The following is a 14,944-nucleotide window of genomic DNA, read 5'->3' as shown; positions in this document are numbered from 1 at the left end:
TGTGCTCAGCACCAACATTTTTCAGTCCAGCGCTGAGTGTCTGCATAAATCAGAGACTGATTTAGCTTTGCCACAGATGCCATTCATCTCAACAGCACCAGCAAACACATCTGCACAGTAATTGGGCAAAAATGTACCATGAACTGATCATAAAGAATCTATACTACAAAAATACCTTCTAAGATGCATTCCACTGACATTTACACTATAGTGTAAACCTATGCACAGATCTAAGAAAAGCAGTTTATCTAGTAAGATATCTTGGTCATGCTTACTCAAACTAAACATTTTAGGGCTTAGGATTCAGCATTAATTATGAAGGTCATGGATGTAAGCAGCACCAAAACTCAGGAAAACCTCTCCAACATTCTTTCTAATCAAATGTGAAATACTAAAGCATGAAATACATTTTCTAAAACTTATGACCATATATCTAAATGAATATCATTTTAGAGACATGATCTAGACATTTCAGAACTTCCAACATTCAACATCAAGTAACTTATCAGAGACATTTAGGGGCAAAATATGTAACAGAGAAGTTTCACACAGGAGTTAGGAGGGTTTGGAATACTGCTTTCTTAGAAATCTTTTCCCTCATCTATCCCTTCAATCCCCTGCCAAGACAGCCTCCAGTGTGTGTCCTTACTGGCAGATTAATGCTGCATTTGTTCTTCTTCAGCTCAACTCTAGCATACCCCAAAAATAGAAAAGTTTGTATTAGATGCTTTAAATATAGATGGTATATGCTCTTTGGTTGTTTGATTTTAAGAATGACATAAAATTAAGGAGTATTTTAAGCACCATCTGCTCTCTTGCAACAACGGGCAATAATTTCCTAATTGTCTTACTTCATGTGCATGTTTTAAATCTAGAGTATCCTTTATGATTATTGCAGTTGGTATTTTATTTTATGTAGCCCTTCTTTTTAAAAATTTTTTTAAATTTATTTATGTGACAGAGCACAAGCAGGGGGAGCAGCAGAGGGAGAAGGAGAAGCAGGTTCTCTGCTGAGCAAGGAGCCCGATGGGCGGCTCCATCCCAAGACCCTGGGATCATGACCTGAGCCGAAGATGCTTAACAGACTGAGCCACCCAGGCTCCCCATTATGTAGCCCTTCTTGCCTATGTGTGTATTTAGAAACCAGGCCAGGTTTTATCCCCACTCTGTGGTTCCTATTTCAATTTCCCATTATCACAGAACTGTTGACAAAAGTCATTCAGTTACTTTTTCCTATCATGTATTCCAAATTCACTGGGATAATCCCTTATGAGGCCAAAGAAATGCAATTGTAAAGAAACTTATTAAAATTTATATGACCAATCCAATCCTTCAAATATGAGAACACAGTTAAAAATGCTGTTATTCGATAAAACAAAAACAATGATGGCATTAACTATCTTCCAGTGTGAACTGTGATGGAATAAATGGAGATGGCGGGTGCCGGCAGGGCCCATCAACAAAGACAGGACGTAACGCGCAAGTGCACCAGGTCCACCTAGCCATCTGCTCTGCATGGAGGGAATGAAATAGAGCAATGAACTAAGGCATTCATTTTCAAAGTCCTGATTTGTTAACAAGATCTGTGCAATGAACTCTCATGCACTACTGTAGTTCTATGATGCCCTTCAGGAAAAAAATCTACCACAAACCACCTGTCATACTCTATGGGGACAAGCTAGAAGATTTTCCTAATAAATGTCTATACTCTAAAAATGTTTTACTTGCATAATGAAAGACAATTAAAAGGAAAGATATTAGAAAACAGTATTTACAATATTAATCAACTTTGTGAATTTTTAAGAAGATAAAGACTTATACTGATATTCTTGAAGGGATATGCAAGTTATTCACAGGCTTTATTTTAGAGAAGGAATTGGAAAGGGTGTTGTTAAATATTTTTCTGAACTCAATTGTTTTCTAATATATGGACATATATTAATTTTTTCTTTTTTTTTAAGATTTTATTTATTTGACAGAGACACAGAGAGAGAGGGAACACAAGCAGGGGGTAGTGGGAGAGGGAGAAGCAGGCTTCCCACTGAGCAGGGAGCCCAATGCAGAGCTCGATCCCAGGATCCTGGGATCATGACCTGAACCGAAGGCAGATGCCCAACAACTCAGCCACCCAGGCATCCCAATTTTTTCTTGTATTTTTATACATTTTAACAATGAGTATTTGGGTAATAATATTAAGAGCTACAATGATTTCCTTTCAAATAATTTTCTGTAAAATTAAAAGGATTCTAGTACATGGACACACCATAATTTACTCAATGATTCCCATTTATCACTGGACATTTTAGTTATAATTCAATTTTTGCTGACAAAATTGTACTACAACAATCATTTTCATCAATGAACTTTTGCCTGCATTTCTGATTATTCTAGAAGTGGAAGAATGGGTCAAGGGCATGGAGATGTCAAGGGCTATCGATATATACTACCTACCTGCTTTTTAGGATGCTTATACCAATTATACTGCCACCTAACAGAAATGCAGAGTGCCCACTCTAGCAACTACATTCTCATGAGCAATGGAGATTTTCCTTTTATCTTTACGAATGAGAAAAAGAAATCCTTCACTATTACTTTGAATAATACTGAGGTTTGAACAATTTTTCAATTTTATTTACCTGCAAAGAAACAGGTTTTCATGCTACTCTAATAATCATCAGAACAGTCCAATTTTTAAAAAATTAATACTTACAGGATGACCCAGAATATACATTCCCCAAAACTGGAAATACTCTACCAAGAATCACTGGAATTATTACTAGGCCTTCTAAAAATATGTTATGAAAATTTAAAAAGTTGCTGGAAACTACGTAACTTTTGAATCTTAATTCAAATAAAAACCTGGAGTATATGAAAGCCATGTGTGGGCGATGAGAGTTAAACTTAGCAGGAATCTCTAATATCCATGATGGTTTTCTTTCCAGGGATTTACAACACATGGTTTTTCAGATTCAACACAGGGCCCAAGAGCTACAGTATGCTTTTGAAGACATAAGCAACAGCCCCTCCATATATCTCCCCTTAGCACTCTGGCCCACAGAACCCCAAGCACTGCAGGGTGATGTCACTTCTTTTCATACTGCCCTTGTGCTGGCAGAAAGTAAGAGTGAATGAATGTGAGAAATCAGTAGAAATATATAAAGCAATCCATCTGCCCAGCCTGCTGTTAGCACTTATCCTGCAAATCCTATCCCAACAGCCACAGTTTCTCAGCGCCTCAGGCCTGAACTCTGCCAGCGTTCTCCAAATTAGTATCAGGGAATTCCCTGACTTAGAAATGACCCGTGATGGATCACTTTTTAAAGATGTTTTCAGTGAGACATGCATGGTGCTAGATGACTGCACCAGCTACCCTGCCATCCTCACCACAGGCTGATAAGGGGAGGGTTAAAGCCCTCCTTACGAGTAGGAAAAATGCAGCTCACAGAAGCAGATTACATAGTAGCCCAACACAGAGCCAGAATTCTAACACAGGTCTGTGTGATTGGGTTGGTTTTGTTTACCTGCACTCAAATTTGCCATCAAAACTCCTTTTAAGGAAGGAAATGCCAGAGAAATGGAGCAATGAACACTTGTATCTCTGACAAAGTTATGAAAAATAAAACATTTGGCCTGCTTTCTCTAGATTTTGATTTTAAACAGAACCGTTTCAGCTCTCTAATCTGGTGTCCAAAGCATGGACTTTAAGCTAGGCCCGGTCCCCTTATGATTGCAGGTTGCAGACTTCAGTGCTTCCTTGTGCCTGTCTAGAGAGATGAGCCTCCCGACACTCATGTAGGCGAGCTGGCATTTTCCTCCATCTCCACCAACCCAACCCTTCTTTCTGCTGGGCCAGGAACTGGCCCACTGAACTGACCCATCATCACTGGAAAAAGAAACAGATTTCTCTTAGACCGGTCACACCCACCACTGAGACAAGGTCAATTCCCCAAACTGGAATTCTGGAAGAAAGATGCACACATTATCTATCTAGTACTCGGCACAACTTTTCAAAGCTCCTTACATATTTAATTGTATTTACTTCTCATAACAACTATAAAGAGGCTATAATCTCCATTTTACATATGAGAAAAGGGAGATTTGGACAGGTTAGTTAAGTACTCACTCCAAACACACAGCAAGTAAAAGTGTGAATTTCAATCAGTCCAAATAACCCTTGAACTTGTACCCCCTTACTAATGCACAACAATGCTTCCCTTCTACATGAGGAAAAGGAAGCTCTGCACAAGTATATACAGAACCTGAGAGAGATTCAAGACAAAGTATATTACTCCCCAGAGGGTCTACCACATCCACACCCTGTGTCACTACCTTGAGTGGGACTCAGCAATCCTATGTGAGCATAGAGCCTCAATAACTGCTTGAGCTTTATTTCTAATTAAGTGTATTGAAAGGAGATGCAAGTTATAATTAATTTTATAAAGCTAACTTTGATGTTACACACAGAACTTAACACATGTTAACTTTTTTCCTTAAAATGTTTTTCTAACCTTCTCATAAAAGGCTACAAAATAGCAATAATAATGAAATATATGTACCTATGCAACCCTTATCCCCTGTACCCCAAAATACTGATATGTATGATTACACAATAGACAATTCCCCAATGTTAAGATTTCGTTTCTTCATTTTTTTTAATTCTTCGTATTCTTAAATGACATTATAACTCTAAGTTGAAATTTCCCTTATTTAAACATTTATTCATTGCTCACACTCAAATATAATAAAAATCAAAATATTAAACAATAATAAGAGATACATGAAACCATCATAAAAACTGCACTCAAGAAGCAACAAGGCATACAAGTATTGATACTGTCCTCACTTAAAGACAGCACATGGAAAAATGCAAACTGATCAATACAAATAAAAGACAAAAAATAATGCCTGAAAGAATTAGCTGTTAAGCACTAAATTTTGTAGATAGTGCCACAAAGAATTAATTAGTGCTCTAAGCTATCATGTTGGAAATCATCCCTCCACAGAATCCACAATGTCCAGAAGACACTCGTGTTTTGCCTTCCTTGTTTTAGAAAGAGGCAAAAACTATTACCGGCCATAGCCTGTAGGGGATAAAATTATAGTAAATTAAAAAATAATAGGCATGGCTAAACGAGGGAGAGAACTAGGTACTAGGCTTCTGTATTATATGAGACTTTTTCAGGGTCTGCCTAACTGGGGACATCTTTCCTCTTTGAATTGGCTAACACTCTGATTCTTCTAATTACAAAGATGTGGAACTATTAAAACAGTAATAGAGAGTAATCATGAGTTTCATCACCCATTCTTTATTCCCTTTGATATTTAAATATCAAAACCTTGTTCAGCAACACACCTTCATTACTTTCAGCTTTCCACCTGAATATGGTCCCTGGCACTGGCAGCAAGTGCTCTCAGGGATACAGCCCTTGTGGGGAATTTCCAGGCTACAGTTATGACCAGCAGTTCTAAAAAGAGGTGTGTTCTATCACCTTGCTCAGAGCACAGGGAGGATAGATTATGGGTCCACAAATTAAAGTTTAATTATAGCCACTGACCTCAGTGAAATCCCATTAAAACTTTCTTTTGATTCAAAAAGGTCCTATCAAATGATCAAGTAAGCAAGACTCCTATACCAAAGCTTCAAATCAGGCATCTACATGTTACGCTTGTTGCATCAGCAGAGAAGGGTATCTCAAAGGAAAGGGAACAAGGACTTTGGTTGGTATGCCTTATTTAAGAAGTCCTAATTCATGGGGGCACCTGCGTGGCTCAGTTGGTTAAGTGTCCAACTTTGGCTCAGGTCATGATCTCAGGGTCCTGGGATTGAGTCATGTGTCCTTGCTCAGTGGGGAGTCTGCTTGTCTCTCTCCCTTTCCTTATGCCCCTCCCCCAACTCACGCACACACGCACACTTTCTCTCTCTCTCTAATAAATAAAATCAAGAAGAAGAAAGAAGAAAGAAAAAGGAAGAAGGAAGAAGGAAGAAAGAAGAAAGAAGAAAGAAGAAAGAAGAAGAAGAAGAAAAAGAAGAAGTCGTCCTAATTCACACTTAGCTCATCCACCGGGAAAGAAAAATCAGTATGTACCTGAGCCAAGGGTTCAGACCTCACTTTGAAGAATTTTTCCCAAGTACTCCTCTAACTAGCTTTTTCTTTAAGTTACCACATTTTATCAAAAGACTAAACAGATCATTTGAGATAGCCACTGTATAAGAGAAAACAATCAGCAACAAATCATAAAGTTATCACGTAAATCAAACCACCAGCAAGAGGATCAATCACTTGCAAGCAGCAGTGCCTATATTCAAATCCAGCCCCACAGCCACAAATAGTGTTCCTTTTACCCCTCATCATTTATTCTTTGGTCATACTAAAGTATTGATATTGACTGCCTTCTAGCTCATGTGTGATCATATGTCTAACCATAGCTTTTGAATCAAGTTAGGAACAGAACCACTATTTATTTTAACATGATAGCAAGGCAGAGTGATACTCCCAAAGAAAATCAGCTTATCAGTGGTAGAGGGAGAACTGACTGTACTCAAATGGCCCATGTTTTTTGTTTTCTTGCATTGTCCCCAAACTTTGCAAACCATTTCCTTTTCTGCCATGACATCTTAGGCTTTACCATCTGAGTTGATATGATGAGTTAAGAAGTGAAAATGGGTTTCAGATACAGACTGGAAAGCTACAAGTTCTCAAGAGGAAAATTTTTAAATGTGATAAATTTATACATGAAATTTGTAATTATTTTGTTCTGTGTAACAGAGCAGTCAGTGAATGTTAGCTGAAATGTAAAAAAGAGAACACTGTTTACATAAGAAGAAAACAATAAAATATAGGCAAAATTCCTATGTTTGAATCCTGGTTCTGATGTTTTTAATTAGATGGCCTTGGGCAAGAAGTCATTTAATCATTCAACAAACTATTTCTTGTGCATCTATTATGTGCTGGGTAGAGAACACAAAATGATACTGATATTTTTGATACTAATCATTTTTTAAATCCCTACTCTTACAGATCTCTCATTCTACTGCAAGGGAGACAAACAAATTAAGGTATTACCCACAGTGTGCCAGACAGTAGTAAGAATAAAAATAAGCTTAAAGGAGATACAAGGATTCTGGGAGGAGGAAGCAGGATAAAGTTGTTTCCATATTATTTTAAATAGGAAGACTATTTATCTCTTTGATAATTTATATTCAGCTTTGATAAACCAAATATATTACTGTATAATTATATTATTATAAGAGATTAAGAGTTTTATTTTATACTATTTTTCCATAATGGGGAAAAAAAAAACAGGAGAAAAACTAAGAGGGAATATTAAAAAAACAAAAAAAGGATTCCCAAAACAGTTACAAATCCAGTACACTAGACAAAAAGCTCTTATAGTTAACCTTAGAAACAGCTATATAGGGCGCCTGGGTGGCTCAGATGGTTAAGCGTCTGCCTTCGGCTCAGGTCATGATCCCAGGGTCCTGGGATCGAGTCCCGCATCGGGCTCCCTGCTCCTTGGGAGCCTGCTTCTCCCTCTGCTTCTCTTTCTCTCTCTCTCTCTCTCTCTCCCTCTGTCTCTCATGAATAAATAAATAAAATCTTTAAAAAAAAAAAAGAAAGAAACAGCTATATACAGTACCCTCTTACCTTTAACACTCATCCTCCTCTTTTCCAACACACTCTCTTCTTTCCTCTAAAAATGCTGAAGGGCATACTCACAGGACATTCATGAAACACCGAATTCTACATGTGCCCAAAATACCTATTAATTCTCACAGAAAAAGGGCTATTAATAATATACTTGAAAATTATTACACATCTCCAATTTACAAATGGATTCTACATTGATGGTTTAAAACCTAAAATGCCTTTTCTTTTTTTTTAAAGATTTTATTGATTTATTTGAGAGAGAGAACACAAGCAGGGGGAGTGGGAGAGGGAGAAGCAGGCTTCCCACTGTGCAGGGAGCCCGATGTGGGGCTCGATCCCAGGACCCTGGGATCATGACCTGAGCCGAAGGCAGATGCTTAATGACTGAGCCACCCAGGCGCTCCCTAAAATGCCTTTTAGTAGAAAAAAAAATTATATGATGCTGAAGGACCTCAATCCAAACAACAAAGGTCTATTTAATTCACTAAAGACCCGTGGTTTTCAACCCAAAGCATCTACCAGATTCAGCTAGGGGGATTTTTAAAATTCAAATACTTGTATCCGCTTACCAGAGATCACTATCCTTGGTCTGGGTGGGACCAGGGGTCTGTACTTGTAAAGCCCCACAGGGTTGAGAACAACTGCTGGAGACTCTTAGCTCCAAAAGACAGAGATCACATCTGTCTTATTTACTTCTTTAACCACAGCACAGGGCCCAGCACAAGCAGGGCCTAAACAGGCCAGTGACTTGCCATTTACTTTCCCAGCCTTCCTTACAGTTATGGATGGCCATGGAATATAAAAGGAAGTTTTCAGGTGAACTTCAAGGAAAGATTTCCTCCCAAACAGAGGAAGGGTGGGTGAGTCACCTTCGTAATGTCTCCTTCCTTCCTGTCCTTGGAGAGAACATGCCTAGAGTAAGCTCTAATGAATACCCTCCCACTAAGGCTGGTAGAACAGAAGGACAGGAAGAGCAGGGGACCTCATAACACTGCTGCGGAGCAGTTACACCAACCCTGGGACCACCTACCTCTGAATCCCTCAAGTGAGATAACAACACCCTACTAGATGAACCACTATTTGTTTTGTCAGTGGTAGCTGCTGGGTGGGGATACAGGGATGCAGGAAACCCTGCATAGGAAAGAATGAAAGCTATGAGGAACCAGGCTATCTGACTGCTATAAACTCTGGGGGTACGGTACCCGAAGCCCAGCTAATTCTCCCATCATCCTCTTCCTCCTTCAAGGGGCTAGCCAGCCTACTTCCCTCAAATATCCCCAGGTATGCTTACCACTCCTCTCCTTTCTGGGTCACCACTGGCTAGAACACACACCCCAACTTTCCCTCTCTTCTCCAAACACCTATCTGGGACAGAGCCTTTTGTAGAATTTTTTACTCTGTATTTACTATTATAAACACTGAATAAATATGGAAAAAGTAAAAGAGATGGTTAAAAAAAATCCCAAAGTTTCAAAAGTCCTGCAATAGAATTTGGTCCTTGATAATCATAAGAACAGGTATGTGTGCCCTCGATTTTGTTCTAACTCCCCAGTTAGGGTGCAAACTCCCCCTTACAACTTACACAATAGACAGGATCATTCTGAATCTTCAAGAATCTTGAAAGTGATCCCACCAATCACATAGTAGACTGGCACCTATTTAATCCACCATATCCAGGGAGACGAGTCCAGAAGGAAATAGCACACTGGGGGGGTCAACCTTCTGCCTCTGATCCCAGCCGCACCATCCTCACTTTATACATCATTCCTCTTCTCCTCCTCCCACATTTGAGAAAGGGGGTAGTAGAGGGCAGAAGACATCAGATTTTCTCTGAACTGGCACCATAACAGAAATAGAATGAAGTAACACGGATTAAGTGCCCTGGACAAGACCCAGCATATCATAAGCACTCAATCTCAGCAATCATTACTATCAAACCATATGAAAGTAAAATAACTTAAAAACAAATTAATTTTTTCTCAGTAGAGTATGTAAGTTATTCAAAAAAGCCAATTTACTTTTTCCTTTTTTTTCAAAGATTTTATTTATTTATTTGAGAAAGAGAGAGAGAGTGAGTGAAAGAGAGCGAGCATACAAGCCAGGGGGGAGAGGCAGAGGGAGAGGGAGAAGCAGACTCCCCGCTGAGGAGGAAGCCTGATGAGGGGACTTGATCCCAGGACCCTGAGATCATGACCTGATGCTTAACCAACTGAGCCACCCAGGCGCCCGCCAACTTACTTTTTCTTAAGGTATGACTTAAACTAAAGCCTCAAAAACAGACATTATCTTGATTTCAGTTTAGCAACTAAACATCAGTGTCATAAACCATGTAACTCAAATCCCAAAATCCAGCAAATTTAAGTTAGCAATAAATAAAATCAGTCTCCCTAGCTCTGAGGACTTGAGTTCCAGATATCTCTCCTGCAGACACAATATTTACTAATCAACTGGCTTTCTACTACACTACTTGAAGTCTCAGATTTTCTAAATCCCACAATTCAATACTTTATCAGAATAAGATGAGGACATAATATGAATATTTTCTTTCTTAATACCTCTTCCAGATATATAAATACTAAACCCCAGTTAGAGTAGAAGCTCCAAAAGACATGAATGATTCTGTTTCTCTACATGGTATTTTGTACTCTATGTTGTACCACCAGTGCCGAGGAAATAGAAATAAAGTAGAGGTAAAAAGAGAAAATGAGAATATAAAATCTCTGCGCTCCCAAAGTTCATATTATATATGCCACATCAGACACTCAAAATTAGAATGCAGGAACTGTTAGTCTACATTTCCTTTCTTTCACATGCTCTAAGAATAAAGAAATTCTGTGATCTAAAACATATTAAAATATAACATAGGGACTCACCATTAAAATGATCCCTGATTGTTTTAAAAAAGACTGCCCAAGATTAAAGATTTTTTTGGAAGGGTGCTACCCAATTTAAGAATAATGAAATCTAACTCTAGAAAAGGATTAAAATATAAAATGGAATGAAGCTATTCCACAGCTCTTGTAGGCAAGACAATTTAATAATTGAAATCCACTCCAGATTAAAGGGAAATCAATTTCAAAATTCTATCTTTTTAAACTCATTCAAACGTTTAAGGATTCAAATGTCAGAATGCTTTAAAATTATATTGTGAAGTAATGCTCCTGAAGTTCATAAGAGAACACTCCTGGCTCTGTAGTGTAATTTTTCAACTTTCTGGCATATCATGTTAATAGATTATCACCTAAAATAAAATTAATGCAAAATAAGAGGTATCATTTTGGAGCCACCAACTACTACCTTTCCTTCCAAGAAGATAACATTATTTATCGTGCCATAGATAAGTCTCTCACACTGCACACATGGTCATAAATACACTACTTCTGATGGTGTAGGCTAGATATGACTGTCCCCAAGACAATGGTTCTTTTTTTACTGGAGAAAATCAGTACAGTAAATAACTTTTCTTCCCTTCGAGACAATCACAGTGCTTGAGGCTGCTGCGACACAAAAACAAAATATCTTCACAAATGTCTCCAAACAGTCAAGCTGAAAATCTAAGCCAAAGTTTCATTTAACAGCCTGTCAGATTTTTGATGTGAAGCTAATGAATGCAGTGGCAAACAAATCCATCAAACCTAACATCAAAACAACTGCACTTCATCCTACCAAACGGAAAAATGAAATACAACCTGCAGGCCAGCTCTTTGATCCAACCTAGCCAGGAAGCAGACCTGTGAGGGCCACCACAGCTCCTGCACAGAAGTAATCATGGACTCCATTGCACCACAGAAGGAGAGAATGCTCCAGAAATGGAAAACATTTATCTCAAATATGCACCAATATCTTATTTCAATTGCTAAAGTGCTATATAGCTTTAAATCTCTACCAGAAAAAAATATAGCATTTCATTCTAGATTACTCTAATGTTCAATGCTATAAAGATGCCTAAAATAAATAACTAGATAGTATGTTCTATTCATACTACAGTTTTGAAAATGGAGGTTTATTAAAAGCCCTTCTGCTCTTTATAAAAGCTCCTTGAAGACAAAGAAAACATGTCTTTCTTCTTTGTACAAACACGTAGCACAATTCCTGTTGCAAAAGAGGAACTCACTGAGCACTCTCTGAAGCTGAACTCTGCCTAACTCAGTAGGCAAATGGGCATGTAGCTACCTAGAACTTTCCTCTCCATTTTTCTTCAGTGAAAACCTCACCTCTGATCAATGAAATGGGGCGAAATTACATAACCCCCTTCTTAGGTAGGTGAGTTCTCTTAAAGGCAATACCCTTCTGTTCTAGAGTATCATACAGGATTTTTCTGAATAAAAATCACCAATATCTCCAACATTACCAGTGACCCTGGGGTTATCTTTTCAAAACCTAATGTTTTGCTGTGTTTTTTTTTTTTTCAATTAAAAAATGGGCTTTTGTAAAGCTCTTTTCTAAGTCATCAAATTAGAAACACTGGTTTGTAATATATGAAATGTAACCAGTAGAGACCCCACATGCTGTACCACATTAATTCTATCCCACAAAGAGACACTGTTTGGAAGCTTTTATATACTCATATCAACCCCATGTGACAGGTAAAGGAGATCTCATTCCCCCTGGGGTTCAACTATGAAAAAGCACGCCATTATTTTTTAAATTATGTGCCCCCCTCAAAACCATACCTCATCATCACTTGTGAATAATAACTATTTCTTTTTTTTAACTAAAAGCTTAAAATGTATTTTTCAAGTACATATGTATTTGTAGGTGCTCTAATCCCAAATAACCATAAAAACACAAAGGCATAAAACTTTGGGTACTTGAAGGAGAAATATTTATAGATAGATAGGACTTACAGGACCCCTCAATATGCTACTATACGTGAATATAAAACTAGCCCTGAGTACAATAACTATTTAATAGCTATCATTTAGAATAAGCTGGATAAAGCAAAGAATTAAGAAGGCAAAAATTTGTTAAAGAATTAACTTAGGCATCTTCAAAGCTAAAAGTCTTTTTTTTTTAAGATTTTATTTATTTATTTGTGAGAGAAAGAGAGAGAAAGAGGGAGAGAGAGCACAAGCAGGGGGAACAGCAGGCAGAGGGAGAAGCAGGCTCCCTACTGAGCAGGGAGCCCGATGTGGGGCTCGATCCCAGGACCCTGAGATCATGACCTGAGCCAAAAGCAGACGCTTAACCAACTGAGCCACCCAGGTATCCCAAAGCTAAAAGTCAAGTGCAGTTCCTAATTAATCCATTATACATTTATCCCCAGCAAAACACAAAAAATAACTGCCCAATTCACAAATTTTCCCAAGATTAAAAACTACACACACATGCATGCACACATGCACACACATACACTTGATACAGTATTCATATGGCTGTGTAAAGAAATAGCCTTGGAGAGCAATAAAAATGTGTCAAATAAATAACAAAGACACCAAGATATGCACAAAAATGCCATGAGAGCACCCTACAATATAAGAGAACTTATTTACTGAGAATAGTCAAGAAAATATTAAAATTGAGGGATATAATTTAAGAAAGTGTAAGTATGTTTTAGTGAAACATTCAAAACTGTATCCATTACAAATTTAGTTTCCAGTTCTTGTACAGAATAACTAAAATTAGTTACATCTACTCAAAGAAGATTCTTAATATTTCACCATGTCAATTATTAATTGGAACTCTCTGTGGTAGAACGCTGCCCCAACCTTCCCACCCCCAACAACAAAGATACCCATGTCCTGATTCCTGCAATTTGTGATGTCATCTTATATGATTGCTTGCCCTGAAATGTAGGAGACCACACGGAAGGACCTGAGAGATGTCTCTAGGAGCAAAGACCTGGCTGACAGGCAGCAAGAAAACGGGAACTCAGTCCTACAACTGCAAGGAACTGAATTCAGCCAACAACCTGACTGAGCAAGGAAATGGATTCTTCACCAGTATCTCCAGCAAGAAATGCAGCCCTGCAAACATCTTGATTTTTGCTTGGTGAGACTAATATCAAACTTACCATGAGATGGTAAGTGGATATTGTTTGAAACCACTACTTTTATGATAATTTGCTACAACAGCAACAGAAAACAAATACATCACCAAAAGTAAGGGAAGGGTGGAGACAACACCTAAAAACATCTCAGATGCATGCAATTAAGACAATTTTTAACTAGCCAAAACTGCATCATAGTCATTGAACAATTTTGTACCTAGCAAAATACCAGAACAAAGCAGTCATATTCCTTAACTAAACTGAATGACATAAATCAATACAGCATGAGTGGATACCCACATACCTAAGGTTTTTCCCCATCATAACAAATCTATGGAGTGGAGAGGTATTTCTAATTTATACAGGAAGAAACGAACAAAATAAATAAATGACTTTCCTAATGATATATGGCTAGCTAGAAGAAAAGTTGGACCTTCGGTCCCGGCCTCCTCCACCACAGTGTGCTACTTCTTAGCAGTCCCACAATCCTAGGCTCTGTCAGCTATGATTTCAGAGAGGAAACCACTACCCAACCTCCCTTCCTTGGTCATACCCCAGTCCCACTCTACATGCAGAAAGAAATGTGGAAACCTACTAAGAACATTTTAGTTTTGGGGAGAAGCTATTCTCCCCATGGTACCAATACAATGAACTACATCTGAAACCCACAGTAAACAAGCATCAACTAATTTTTCTGGTAACTGAACAGCTGTGATAGCTGACTTATTATGTCAATGATTAAAGATGCAAACCATAAAATTACATACCTTGCTGTAACTACAGGTCTATGCCTCTATTTCAATGTAGATACAAGCATTACCTTTCTGTGAAAGCACTGCAAGGAGCTGGCCAAGACACATACACTGAGTTTTCTATTTTTTTATTAGGTTTATTATAATATGAAGGATGCGTAATGGGAAGAAGTAGTTCAGTTCTGTTCATTTCTAAATTACCCCTCATAAATAGAAATTAGTCAGAACAGAAAAAGTCTTCTAATAGCAGGAGTTTTCCTTTTTTCACAAGTTCACACAAATGCTTCCTAGGCTGCCAAAGGGCTATACTTTTATTTTAATATATTGTGTAATTTTCTAAATACACATCTAAATTAAACCTGTGTTCTCTTCCCTGAATATATTCCTATCCAAGTTCACCCAATGGTTCCACATGCAAGTTTTAACAATGTAGAATGAATAATACTCACTTATACCATGCAGTGGCCTAGATACAGCCACATAAGTTGTATATGTCATTTTCCACTAAATCTGTGTCAATTTTACATACTCTGTAAAATACACAGTTTCATTTA

General features: G+C 37.9%; 1 protein-coding gene across 3 annotated transcripts in view; it reads right to left on the bottom strand.

Moving 5' to 3' along the window:
- Nucleotides 1-14,944, bottom strand: part of KDM4C (lysine demethylase 4C) — a 506,632-nt gene that overhangs the window by 351,752 nt on the left and 139,936 nt on the right. The gene's annotated exons all lie outside the window — the stretch shown is intronic.

This window comes from Eumetopias jubatus, unplaced genomic scaffold (assembly GCF_037043125.1).
Source record: "Eumetopias jubatus isolate StellerSeaLion01/CBP00866 unplaced genomic scaffold, mEumJub1_p1.0 scaffold_15, whole genome shotgun sequence".
In the NCBI taxonomy this organism is placed as follows: Eukaryota; Metazoa; Chordata; class Mammalia; order Carnivora; family Otariidae; genus Eumetopias; species Eumetopias jubatus.
Note: the sequence above shows the minus strand (reverse complement) of the source record. Positions and strands in the feature narration are given on the sequence as shown.